The 12,197-nt window shown below is 42.4% G+C and overlaps 1 protein-coding gene across 1 annotated transcript in view; it reads left to right on the top strand.

Moving 5' to 3' along the window:
- Positions 1–12,197, top strand: part of ntrk3a (neurotrophic tyrosine kinase, receptor, type 3a) — a 235,886-nt gene that overhangs the window by 180,035 nt on the left and 43,654 nt on the right. The window lies entirely within an intron of this gene.

Genomic DNA, 12,197 nt, shown 5'->3' on the forward strand with positions numbered 1-12,197 from the left:
CATTATGGATACAAGCGATTTCCCCCCATTTAGTAATTACATGTTTTAATCCACCTCGGCCGGCCTGCTTTCCACCCCCACTGCCAATCTCCGGAGCTTTGGAGACAGAGCCTTCTCTGTGGCCGCCCCAAAACTCTGGAACTCCCTCCCCCAAGACCTCCGTGAGTCCGAGTCCCTCACTCTGTTCCAGTCCCGCCTCAAAACCCATCTTTTCACCTCTCTCTATCCGTAAAACACCCCCCCACTCATTTTCGACCTCCTCCTGACTGCCACTGTGTTTTGTTTTGTCATTTTTGTTGTTTTTTCTTAGTCTGTTGTCTACCTGCCCCAGTCTATCTACCCCCCCCCTCCTCATATTGTAAAGCGTCTTTGGGTATTATAAAAGCGCTATATAAATCCAATTTATTATTATTATTATTATTACATTTGTACACACCAATTTGTTTCCTATCGCCTAAACCTCCAGGGCTGTACACAGTTTAATACTGTCAACTTCTAATTTTGGGAAAAACGAAAACGTCTTTTAAAACTACAATTCCCAGTAGAGACGTGCCATAGCGAAACACAATAGCCAGCATCAGAGCCAGCATGTGTATTTCTGGGGGGCGTTCGAGTCCAGTTTTGAATAGTCTGCCGTAGTTTCGTTCCATTTCAAAGAGCTTGACGCTCGGCGTAACCTTGGCGCACTGCCACTCCAACATCCAATCCCAGAGTTTGAAAATGAATCACGGGGTTTGTCAACGGGACTGTAGTCCCAAACGATAGCTGTGGATTATGGGTAGTGTAGTGTCTTCGGCCATCCTAAACTGAATTTTTTTTCGGATATCATATCGCATTAACAACACCACATCTGGCATCACAGAGATCTTCTGTTACTGTCCTTTCTTCTTAGAGGAAGTACAGAAACACGTAACTCTGGATTTGTTTTAATGTTTGAGGTGCAATAAACGACACAGCAGCTTTTTGGAATGTTAAAACTATTATGTTCTGCCTCGCTCATGAGAGTAACAGCTGGCGAAATTACAGCCTCGCCTACTGATTTCAAATGTGTGCTCTAAAATGATATTTATAAATGACTATTATCATTATAGCAAGACAATAAATGGCAAAGATATGTAGAAAATAAACGTATCTAAGATACGTTCATAAGAAACGTAACGTGGGAGAAAATACGTTTCTAGTAGGGCTGTCAAGTTAACGCAAAAAAAATTAACGCCACTAATTATTTTAACGCGATTAACGCATGTGTATTTTTTTCCTCGGCCGCCCCGTAGTTTCAGAGCGCATCGAGTTTAGAATACCATCTGCAAACAGATGCTGACGGCCCCGCTCCTGCTGCCCGCTTGCGGCAGACCACACTTCCACGCTCACCGGCAGGCACCGACTGGCCATCGGGAGGACCGGGAGGGTGTGTGTGTCTGTGTGGCCCGAGCGAGAGACCTTACGTGTATTGTTGTTGTTAGCATCTGGTGCTAGCTAGCTGCACTAACGGATATAAGGAGCTGTTTAAATGAAAACAGAGGAGCGACATTTCGCCACAACTGCGCCGAGCACTTGACTTGATGCAGGAAGCCAGACAGTGGGACATTGTACGAAAAGTCAGCACACTCAGCACGGATAGAGCGCGTAACATGATTGCAGCGTCCAGGCAGCTCTCGTTCGAGCATATGCCTTGAGTTGCACATAGCTCCAACGAACACACACACACACACACATGCACACACACACACACACTTTCTATTGTATTATTGTATGAGAGAGGTTCCAGGTTGAATTGAGGCGAATATTTGTAATGTTCAGGTTGTTGTGTTTAATATTCATGAGAATATTTGTCATTGTTTAAATGATAATAAACATTAGCATAAAGCATATTTGTCCACTCATATGTTGATAAGAGTATTACAAACTTGAAAAATATTCCTCTAAGGTACATTTAGAACAGATAAAAAACGTGCGGTTAATTTGTGATTAACTATGGACAATCATGCGATTAATCGCGATTCAATATTGTAATCGACTGACAGCCCTAGTTTCTAGCTAAATGTAATTGCAGTTTAGTTCTGTGGGAACGTAATTTTTAGGAGACAGGGTTGGTGAGTGAGTGAGATATCTGGATTGGTTGCTTTTTCTTTGCACAGCATGAACGAAAGGCCAAATGAATGGGCTGTGATTTTAGTTTTTTTAAGCAGAGGTTGAGTATAATAATGTACGACCCTCTGAGGATGTTGTAAAAATGTAAAGGAAAAAGAAAAAAACCCTTGATTTATAACTTAACATCTCTGTCTCCTATTGATCTGAGTATATTATAAAGAATAGCCAGTTAATTGAAGCATTACAGCACAGGCCTTTGTCAGATGGTATATTACGCTGTTTTTTTTCTGCTTCGAATAGTTCTCTCTTTTTTCACCATAACTGTGTTTGCATCACTGTAACCAATGAGCACCTGCATGTGTGTGTGAGAATGGCCCTGGCACCATTTCAGCCCAGATTTACAAACTCCTGGCAGGACAAGCTTGAGCTCAATTCTCGCACTGAATTTAAAAAAAGTAAGTGAGGGACTGCAATATAAGAGGGAAATAAAGAGAAACTTTAAAACTGTTCAATTGTTATGATGTGTAAAGACTGATATTGTTCTATAATCGTCTGAAACTGTTAAGTCATGATGTGAAACGGTTAACAAAGAAAAAGGGAAACTCAAGCTGATGCTACACTTTATTTTATTTATTTAAAATTAAGCACTTTAAGATGCACATATTTTCAAAAGACATTTTATTTATTTTCTCTATTTTATTTTTAAATGCAGCCCGAGAGGAACATTACACATATATAAAAAACAGGGGTCTGCCAATCCTTATAAAAATGGTACAGACCTGTATGGTCATTAATGTTCATTTAGGGAAATTACATTCAATTTGCTATTCCTTTACAGATGAATGAATTCATTTTTTTTTTTAGATGGCAGATTAACATCACTTTTACATTCATCAAAGCAGTCAATGATCTCTCAGGCATTCACTCATGTCTCTACTCATCCATAATCCATCCTGTAATACACAACATTCTATCATGTCATAGTTAATAATGTCTAGGAGGAAGAGGTGGGCAGAGAAATGTTTTGTTGCAGAATGTCACTTTGCCATTATTCATCCTACTGATGCATTTATTTCATTAAGTCCTTAGAGAGAGAGAGAGAGAGAGAGAGAGAGAGAGAGAGAGAGAGAGAGAGAGATATATGCCTCATCATACTTTGTTGATTTTGGCATTATAGCTGAAATACTTGTCGTGGGCCCGTCCACTTTTCTTTTAACTGCCGGTTGTGTTAAAAATGTGTCAATTTTATTGATTTTACGAGCAAACAATGTTTGTTTACAACTTCTTCCCAAGCTTCACGCGTCCCCCTGCAATAGGGCTGCGCCCCCCCTAGGGGGCTTGCCCCCCAGGTTGGGAACCACTGGGTTACGGCCTGCCCACACGGCGGCGTTCAATGCTTCTGCCCGTTCACTTTGAATGGGGTGCCGTCACACTTCGCCGAACTACATTGTGGGAGCGTCGCTTCGCTTTGCTCGCGTTGCTTGCTGCAAAAGTTGAGCAATGTTCAACTTTTGAAGCATCGACGGAAGCGTCAGCCAATCGAATCATATGCCAGTACAAGCTCTAGCCAATCAAACCGCGTGTTTGTGTGTCCGGGGCGGGAGATTCATGTGATTGGCTGTTGGTCGAGTGTTGGTCGAGTTTCAGACACGCCCGCCGGCAAGCTTCAACGCACGCCGCCGTGTGGACGCTGCGTTAGGCTAATATCATCCATGTGAGATAAGAGACACTTGACAATATACAGTACTTTTTGCAGGTGCTATGTGGCCAAACATTGTCAATAAAAAAATACAACATATGTATATTTTTGGGGAAATATGCGATAATGGACAAAAATGACTATTTTCATGTGGCTGTGTGCGTTAGGAAACAGTAGGAACTGGACTGGTGGAAGGCCAGCAGTGTAGAAACCCAGGGTTCAGCATCTGTTAGGGAAATAAAGTGGAAAACTATTAGTCACGTGTCGAGAAGACTTGGGGAAGTGGTGCTCCACCGTAGGCACCATTGCTGTTATGGATATTCATGCAGGAGTCTAATCAACATTAACTGTGAAGTCATGACGTAGCTCCTTTTAGAACAGTTAACTCTTTTTTAAGTGGTTTGCAAGTTGCAGAACTAAAACAAACTAATTTCAGTGAAAAATGGGTATAGATTAGTCTAGCGTTAGAGATTAGTGAGACGTCACATTTGCCTCGCTTCACTGACTTCAGTTTATTTTAACTGACTTTACTTTTACTTCACTTGTACATCTAAATATATTTAGACGTAGTTGTATTTATTCATAAATGATGTCTGTTGCTTTATCCTTTCTTTTTCAACATTTACATCCACTTTCTGAATTCCTCTGGTGAAGACAAAATGTTTCATCACTATTTAACATTCCCTCCATGAATACAATGACATCCCAAAGATTGTTTGAATTAAAACAGCATTTGCAATATATTTTCACCATTGTTCTGTAATACTTTTAATGTGTCTTATGCTCCCCCGACCATTTAAATAGCGTCCATCTCCAATCTCAAACATGATCAAAAAACTATTTAAAATATAATGGTCATGATGAAATATTTGATTACTACTTTACTTTCTGTTTTTTATTCTGACATTGATCGCCATGATTGGTTGTCCTGTGGTTCACTCAACCACTCAAGATTATTTCCCAGATGTTGTGTTAATGTATGTTGCTAAAGATTCTCAGACAATGTGATTTGTAACAATGTTTAAGTGTGTTTTCTGATCTGACCATCAGCAGGGTGATGTCATGTCTCTGTTTCTCACACACTCGTAAAAATCCCTGTTGTGATCGGACAGTGCTAAAGTCAAAGTAAGTCAAAATAATAGTTTTTGTTCAGGTCATGAAACCATTCTGATTTGGGTCATGTGCCGTAGTTCTGGCTAAATGCCAGCTATTTGCATCCATTTGAAATGTTAAATGGTACACAGCAGGTACACCCACTGTTTTCATGAGCGGGTGAATCAGAGAAAAAGCTTTTATTGATTTCACCTCTGATTAGGGGGGCAGATTGAGCTCAAAGGTGGGTCAGAGGTTAAAGAGGGGACGTTTGTTCAGTGTAAATCCTCTTTTGAAGGGGAGATTATGAGTATTGCTTCTTCCAGGTTACTGCACATGACACATTTGAAGCTTTCACATGTCTCGATGGACTTCAAGTAAGATTATAGTAGAGCCTTGTTAATAAACATGAACAGAAGCCTGCATCATCTCACATTTCCTCTCATTCTGTCCAAGGTTTAGGGTTATGGTGCATTCACACCGAGGATTTAGCGTGGCATTATGTGTGTTTACATGCATCACTCAAACTAGAGGCAGGTCTTATCTCCATGTAGATATCAATCACAACTATACAATCGACATGTGTTACTGTTATTAAATTGTGATGCACGTTTTAAATTGACACCGAAATATCAACACACTACTGGCATGGAACTTTTAAAATGTGTGTTTTCCGAATGGAGATCGGAATGATGAGGCTATGCTAAGCTAGCACATTGTAGCTACTCCATCCACACTCAAAATAACGTAATTTAGACATAAATGAAGTAGTGACTCTATTTACCTTGCAAACTTGTTCTCCAGTTCTGAACAAATATTAGCAACTGTAACTGTAACTGAAATCTAACGGCTGATGTTTTGTTTTCGAATTCAACGTCAGTACGTAAGTGCCAACAATCAGAGATGTTCACCACTGATTGACTTTTCTCGAGGCAGCAGAATGCAAATGTCTAGTTTGAGTTAAAAAAAAATGTAACTCTTGCAAATGAAGCAAGTGTCTATCCGTGTCATCGCATTGACAAGTAATTGCACCGCAGAAAATTGGCTTGCGTCCTATTTGACGTTAGGGTTCCATGAAACGGTATGTTGCGTACACTCTCACAAACAGAGATAGTGTGTCAGTTCCTCAATGATGCACCATAAGGGACACATAGTGGGCCCCAAAGTGCATCGTTTGATGGAGCTGATTCTCCATTCAAAGCTCAGAAAATAGAAAACATGGTGGACATATGACAAAATTGTTAATTGTATGTAATAATGTGAGGAACTTAGAGTCTTCAATCCTCAACACTCCACACATATATCATGTGTTTAGGTTCTTGCTGATGTTTAGGTCACATGCTTCATGTACACCATCATTTATTCACTAAGTCTGCCTTTTTCTACAGCAAGGTCTCTACCTCAGCAAAAAACCCCAGAGAGAAACACACTGACTGGTAGAAAAAATAACACACACACCAACAGAACCTTCGTGCTGTAATTGAGGAGGCAACTGCATCGGCCGGTTGGTGTTTGTTGTTTTCTCTTGTCTGTCTACATGGCAGTGCTATGCTGTCAGCCTCGGTGACATCCTCCTCCTTCCTCCAACACCCCTCCACCCTCAAAGCCCCCAGTGGCAAACCAATTACGAAAAGGGAGAAGGAGAATGAGAGAGGAGGGATGGGCGGGGGGAAAGTGGGTTTTCAGATGAGAAAAGCTCTGCCTGCCTCTATCGTTTAACATCACAGAGATAGAGCGACACTCGGAGAAGACAGGAAGCATAGGGAGACATGAGGGGAGAGTCAGGTAGCTATACCAGTGGAGGGGTTTAGAGAGAGAGGGGAGGTGAAAAGGCTAAAGGAGTCTGCTGGGAGATCAGGCCTCCGAGCTGCAGGGACACTAGGAGGTGTTAAAGGTGAAGTAATTATACGCCATCATTTAGCAACACTCTACAGAGCCTCACACCGGATACACGACGTGCTATCAATTTACAGCCATCCCCTGTGTATGTGTGTTTATTCCTGTACTGCTATCAATTAAGTGTTTAGACCTTCAGCGTAAGGACATGTTCTTGAAGAAAAGTCACTCCAGTTGTTCATAACTTGGAGATGCTTCAGTGTCCGTTTACTTCAGGAAAGACAACAAACAAATCATTTATTTTCTCCACCACAGAGGTATTTAGACACATTTTTATTTCGTTTTCTGTGACAGTGTTCTACATTATTGCAATACTACATGATAGAAGTGTTTGTCAACTGCTTTAGAGTCAAAACGGCTCCTCCAATTAAAAATGTACTCAAAGATTGAAGGTCAACCCTTTGAGAAACTCTATGAATAAGCCACCATAATAACATAATTACCATTTTCTCCGACCCTAACCATGACCGTTGAATATGAATCGTTACCATCAAATCAAGGATACAGGGTCCAAACAGTTGGACTGACGCAGTCTGTTGCATTGCTCAATGTAGGTTAAAGGGTCTTTAACATATTGTGGTTGATTTTATATTTAATATCTGTTATATTTTGTTTAATAATGCGCCGGTGAAAGATGGCCACATTGTCCTTCTACAGGTGCTCCATAGAGAGGATCCTGACCTTCTTCAGGTGCTCCATAGAGAGGATCCTGACCTTCTACAGGTGCTCCATAGAGAGGATCCTGACCTTCTCCAGGTGCTCCATAGAGAGGATCCTGACCTTCTACAGGTGCTCCATAGAGAGGATCCTGACCTTCTTCAGGTGCTCCATAGAGAGGATCCTGACCTTCTACAGGTGCTCCATAGAGAGGATCCTGACCTTCTACAGGTGCTCCATAGAGAGGATCCTGACCTTCTACAGGTGCTCCATAGAGAGCATCCTGACCTTCTACAGGTGCTCCATAGAGAGGATCCTGACCTTCTCCAGGTGCTCCATAGAGAGGATCCTGACCTTCTACAGGTGCTCCATAGAGAGGATCCTGACCTTCTTCAGGTGCTCCATAGAGAGGATCCTGACCTTCTACAGGTGCTCCATAGAGAGGATCCTGACCTTCTACAGGTGCTCCATAGAGAGGATCCTGACCTTCTACAGGTGCTCCATAGAGAGCATCCTGACCTTCTACAGGTGCTCCATAGAGAGGATCCTGACCTTCTACAGGTGCTCCATAGAGAGGATCCTGACCTACAGGTGCACCATAGAGAGCATCCTGACCTTCTACAGGTGCTCCATAGAGAGGATCCTGACCTTCTTCAGGTGCTCCATAGAGAGCATCCTGACCTTCTACAGGTGCACCCTAGAGAGGATCCTGACTGGCTGCATCACGGCCTGGTACGGCAGCTGCTCCGCCCTCGACCGTAAGACTCTACAGAGGGTGGTGAAAGCTGCACAGAACATCACCAGGACGGAGCTGCCATCCATGGAGGACCTCTACTCCCAGCGGCTCAGGAAGAAAGCCCTCCGGATTATAAAAGACCCCCATCACCCCAGCCACAAACTGTTCTGTCTGCTGCCGTCTGCAGGCGGTACCGCAGCATCAGGACTACAACCACCAGACTCAGAGACAGTTTCATCCCACAGGCCATAAGACTGTTAAACAACTGAACTGTTGAAGCAACATCCACAACATTCATCTGCTACTTAGAAATTATTTATCTATTTATCTAATATATCATTCCAATAACTTGCATATAAACTCTTATTTCACTATTTCACTTTTTTGGATTTACTATTTAATATTTCCTTGCACTATCTTTCTGTTTATATGTGTTATTGTGTTGCACTGTTGGAGAAGCCTGTGACCTAAGATGTTCATCGGCATAACTGCACTGTAGCTATGTTCGTATGACATAATGAAGAACCTCGAACCTTCATTTGATTCTTCTCTTAATATGTTCCTTATCGACGTCGTACATGGAGCTGTTGTGACGCAACAATCCTGTCAGAGTTCACCATAGTATCGCAAGGAATCAAATAAAGTAGCAAAGAAAGGTGTGTCGCGTGTTCAGAACCGTCGACTCAGTTCCTACTTGTGGATCTTGCAGTGAGCATTGTGTGGCTTGTTTTGTGGACATCAAAGTATACAACGAGTCAAGCTTAACAGAAAAGCATAGTGGGAAGAGTCGATGGGAATTCGTGGGAGGTATTTTCCTTTCTGCTACAATAATGCAGACATGTTGGGGTTTTCAGGTTGGATGAAAGTCAGGTGTGGATTATTTACCCTGTTAGACCATGACTATAGGAGGGGTTGGTTAAGAGCAGTCAGGAGGAGTTGGATTAGCCAATGGCATGATCTTGGTTTTTGTGTTTCCCGTTTATTTTGAAAAGTTTTCAATTCTTATGCCTTGTCTGGTTTCACTTCCTGTCTTTATGAATTCAGATTATAAATACTGTGATAAAGCTGTACAAGTAAGGTGACGATTGACAAACGGAGAAATGTAACAGCAAAAACATTATAACAGGTGTTGTGTGTTGTGTGGTTGTGTGTTGTGTGGTTTCCCTTGGAAAATACACACACACTCGAGCACACTCACACACATTCACCACATGTTCTCCGCACTTTCCCTCAGAAACATCCTCGTCCCCAATGCTACTATCTTAAAATGAATTAGCCTAATCCATACGATGAATTAATCTCCGCAAACAATAAGCTGCTGCAAAGACATCCAGGATATCAGTGGACAGTTAAGAATCTCCTCTAATGGTGTATGCAACTCAGAATTTGATGTGGGGTCGATGTGACTGATTTGAATGAAGCAGGTCACATATTTACATTATTCATCTCCCCCATTTGTTTGGTTTTTTGCCATCCTTCATTTGTCTGTCAAACTTTGCAGTAGTATGCGAATGTGTCCTCATAAGTCTAATTTCCCAGCATGTACTGTGGACTGTTACCAAACCGGGTTCTCACTTTGTAAAGCCTGATCAGGTGATCTATTGAGGGAATACATCCTGCGTGACTCCTCTGTGGACCAATGAGAAGCAGGTATCCATACTGCAGGCCTATTAGATGCATGTGAGTAATAATGTGTGATTGAAAGACCGTGGCGCCAATTGGGCAGGGAAATGGAGGGCGTGGTCGTGTCGTCAACTACAGCATACATCACTGTGACCTCAGGACATGTTCTTTATTCAACAAGTGGATTCCCCGGTCGTTCCAATAAGACGTTAGGGGCTCTGTGTTCCAGTCAAATTGCAAGTAATTGGGAACAGAGTCCCATTTGTAATGCGCAGTGCATCACTGGAGCATGGCTGCACTCACTGAGGGGATTGGGCAACTCCCATTCAAACACACAAGCAATTGCATCAATTTGAAGATGTGCGGTTTCTGTTTCAGCAGCATTGCGTTGACTTATTGGGAATACATCCGACACAATTGTATTATTAAGACCACTAAGAAGAAAGGAACACACACACGTTGGAACATACGGCTGGTTAAAGGAACAGTTCAAAGTCTGTCATCTGTTTACAGAAGCAGATGTCTTACATTCATTCAATGCTGGGTGCCAGGCGGTTGTCTGAACCCTGGATGTGACGTTGAGACCCAAAGAGATGTCTTTCTTATATAGTGGTGCAGGAATGAGTCTTCGTTAGCATGTTATGCTCTGGTGCTAGTCTTGGTGCTAGTCAATGGTTTTTATAATGCGTTTTTGGTTAAACAAAAAAAGCCCCCTTGGTTCCGTTGTACCACTTGTCACTGCTCAGACACTACATGTGGAAGACATTTTGAATTGTTGTTAACCTCATACAGTAGATAGTTCTTTATAACATCAACAATTCCAACAAGCATCCTTTTCAAAGCAGTGATGTGTGAGCCTCTGTTTGTAACCTAGAAGTGAACGGCTCCATGTCTGCTGGCTGTCACAGCATCCGTCTGCTCTCTGCTCCACTAGCATCCACTCTGATCTGTGTGCTCCACAAGAACCGTCTACCTCACACTTTCTGACACCTTTCCTCTCTCTCCCCTTCTCCCCCACGTCTCCCCTTCACTCTGCCTCCTTGTTTATCCGCAATCAGCTGACTGTTCAGCTCACATGTCAGCCTGTCTGGCACATGGCCTACATATTAGCACAGATGTGTGTGTGCAGGAACTGACAAAGGTCAGAGTCAGATCCCTGCAGCAGCCAACATGTCCATCACTACTCACAAGTTCTTCCCAAGCGTCCTTCAGCATACATCCTCACTGAGATTCACTATGGAGGAGCTGCTACAAACCTCAGCTAGAAGTGCATACAAAAACACACAAATAGCCAGAATATGCAAGACAGCATATATATTATTATTATTTGTATTCAATGCAATTTGGCGGACACTTTAATCCAAAGCTATTCAAATACAGTACATTTCAATACCGAAGACATCGCTGAACTAGTGACATTCTGGATTCATAACAGGACCAGACAGACGCATGAGTGAACAGTAAGTGCACACACATGCATCAAACTGGTATTGCTATTAGACATGCCATTGGCAGCAATTTGGGGTAAGTGCCGAGCCCAAGGACACTTGGACACGTTTACTGCATGGACTGGGGATCAAACCTCTGAGCCACTGAGCCACTGATTGCGGAACGACCATTTACCTCCCAGCCACAGCCACAATCATCTGTCTGACCCTTAACAGACACTTGTACACATGTCATGCACCTACAGGAAAAACACTCCTAAAGCTCGCTAATAAACATGCTGCATGCCCTCTTCTGCACACACACACACACACACACACACACACACACACACACACACACACACACACACACACACACACACACACACCCACACACACACACACACACACATACTTCTTGACAAAATATAACCAATAACCGTAGTTTGCAAAATGTTCAACAAGTTTAATGACTGACATTTAATCTAGGAAATGTAGCTGCTTTTCCGACCACAAAGTAGGGTCATGGAGGCTCGATCATGTCTAATAGCTGCTATTAGCTTTGTGTCGCTAACTGCATAATACACAGAGTAAAGCATAAGCTAAAGAGGACTGCTCATTATCAGGTTCATATCAGTATGTTGTGTATCTAGCTGTGACATGTTTCCATGTTCAAAAAGCTCTTCATTGTTCTCATACTGCCAAGATGGGGGGGGGTAGTGTTTGGGAGAGAAACCCCCTCTTGATGGAACACAGGGATTTTAGTCTTTACAGACCATTTACATGCACCAAAACCTATAGAACACACAACATGAAAGGGAAAGCCAGTCTAAGAGGGACATATCTCTGCATTTAAATGTAGTCACTGCCATAAAGTCTTTACTTTATCACTGGCTATAAACCTGATGGGAATGCTTTTCATGTGTTGCACTCCTAATGCCCAGGTAGTAGTCCTGCCACCATCTTTCCTGTCATT

This window comes from Pseudochaenichthys georgianus, chromosome 6 (genome assembly GCF_902827115.2).
Source record: "Pseudochaenichthys georgianus chromosome 6, fPseGeo1.2, whole genome shotgun sequence".
Lineage (NCBI taxonomy): Eukaryota > Metazoa > Chordata > Actinopteri > Perciformes > Channichthyidae > Pseudochaenichthys > Pseudochaenichthys georgianus.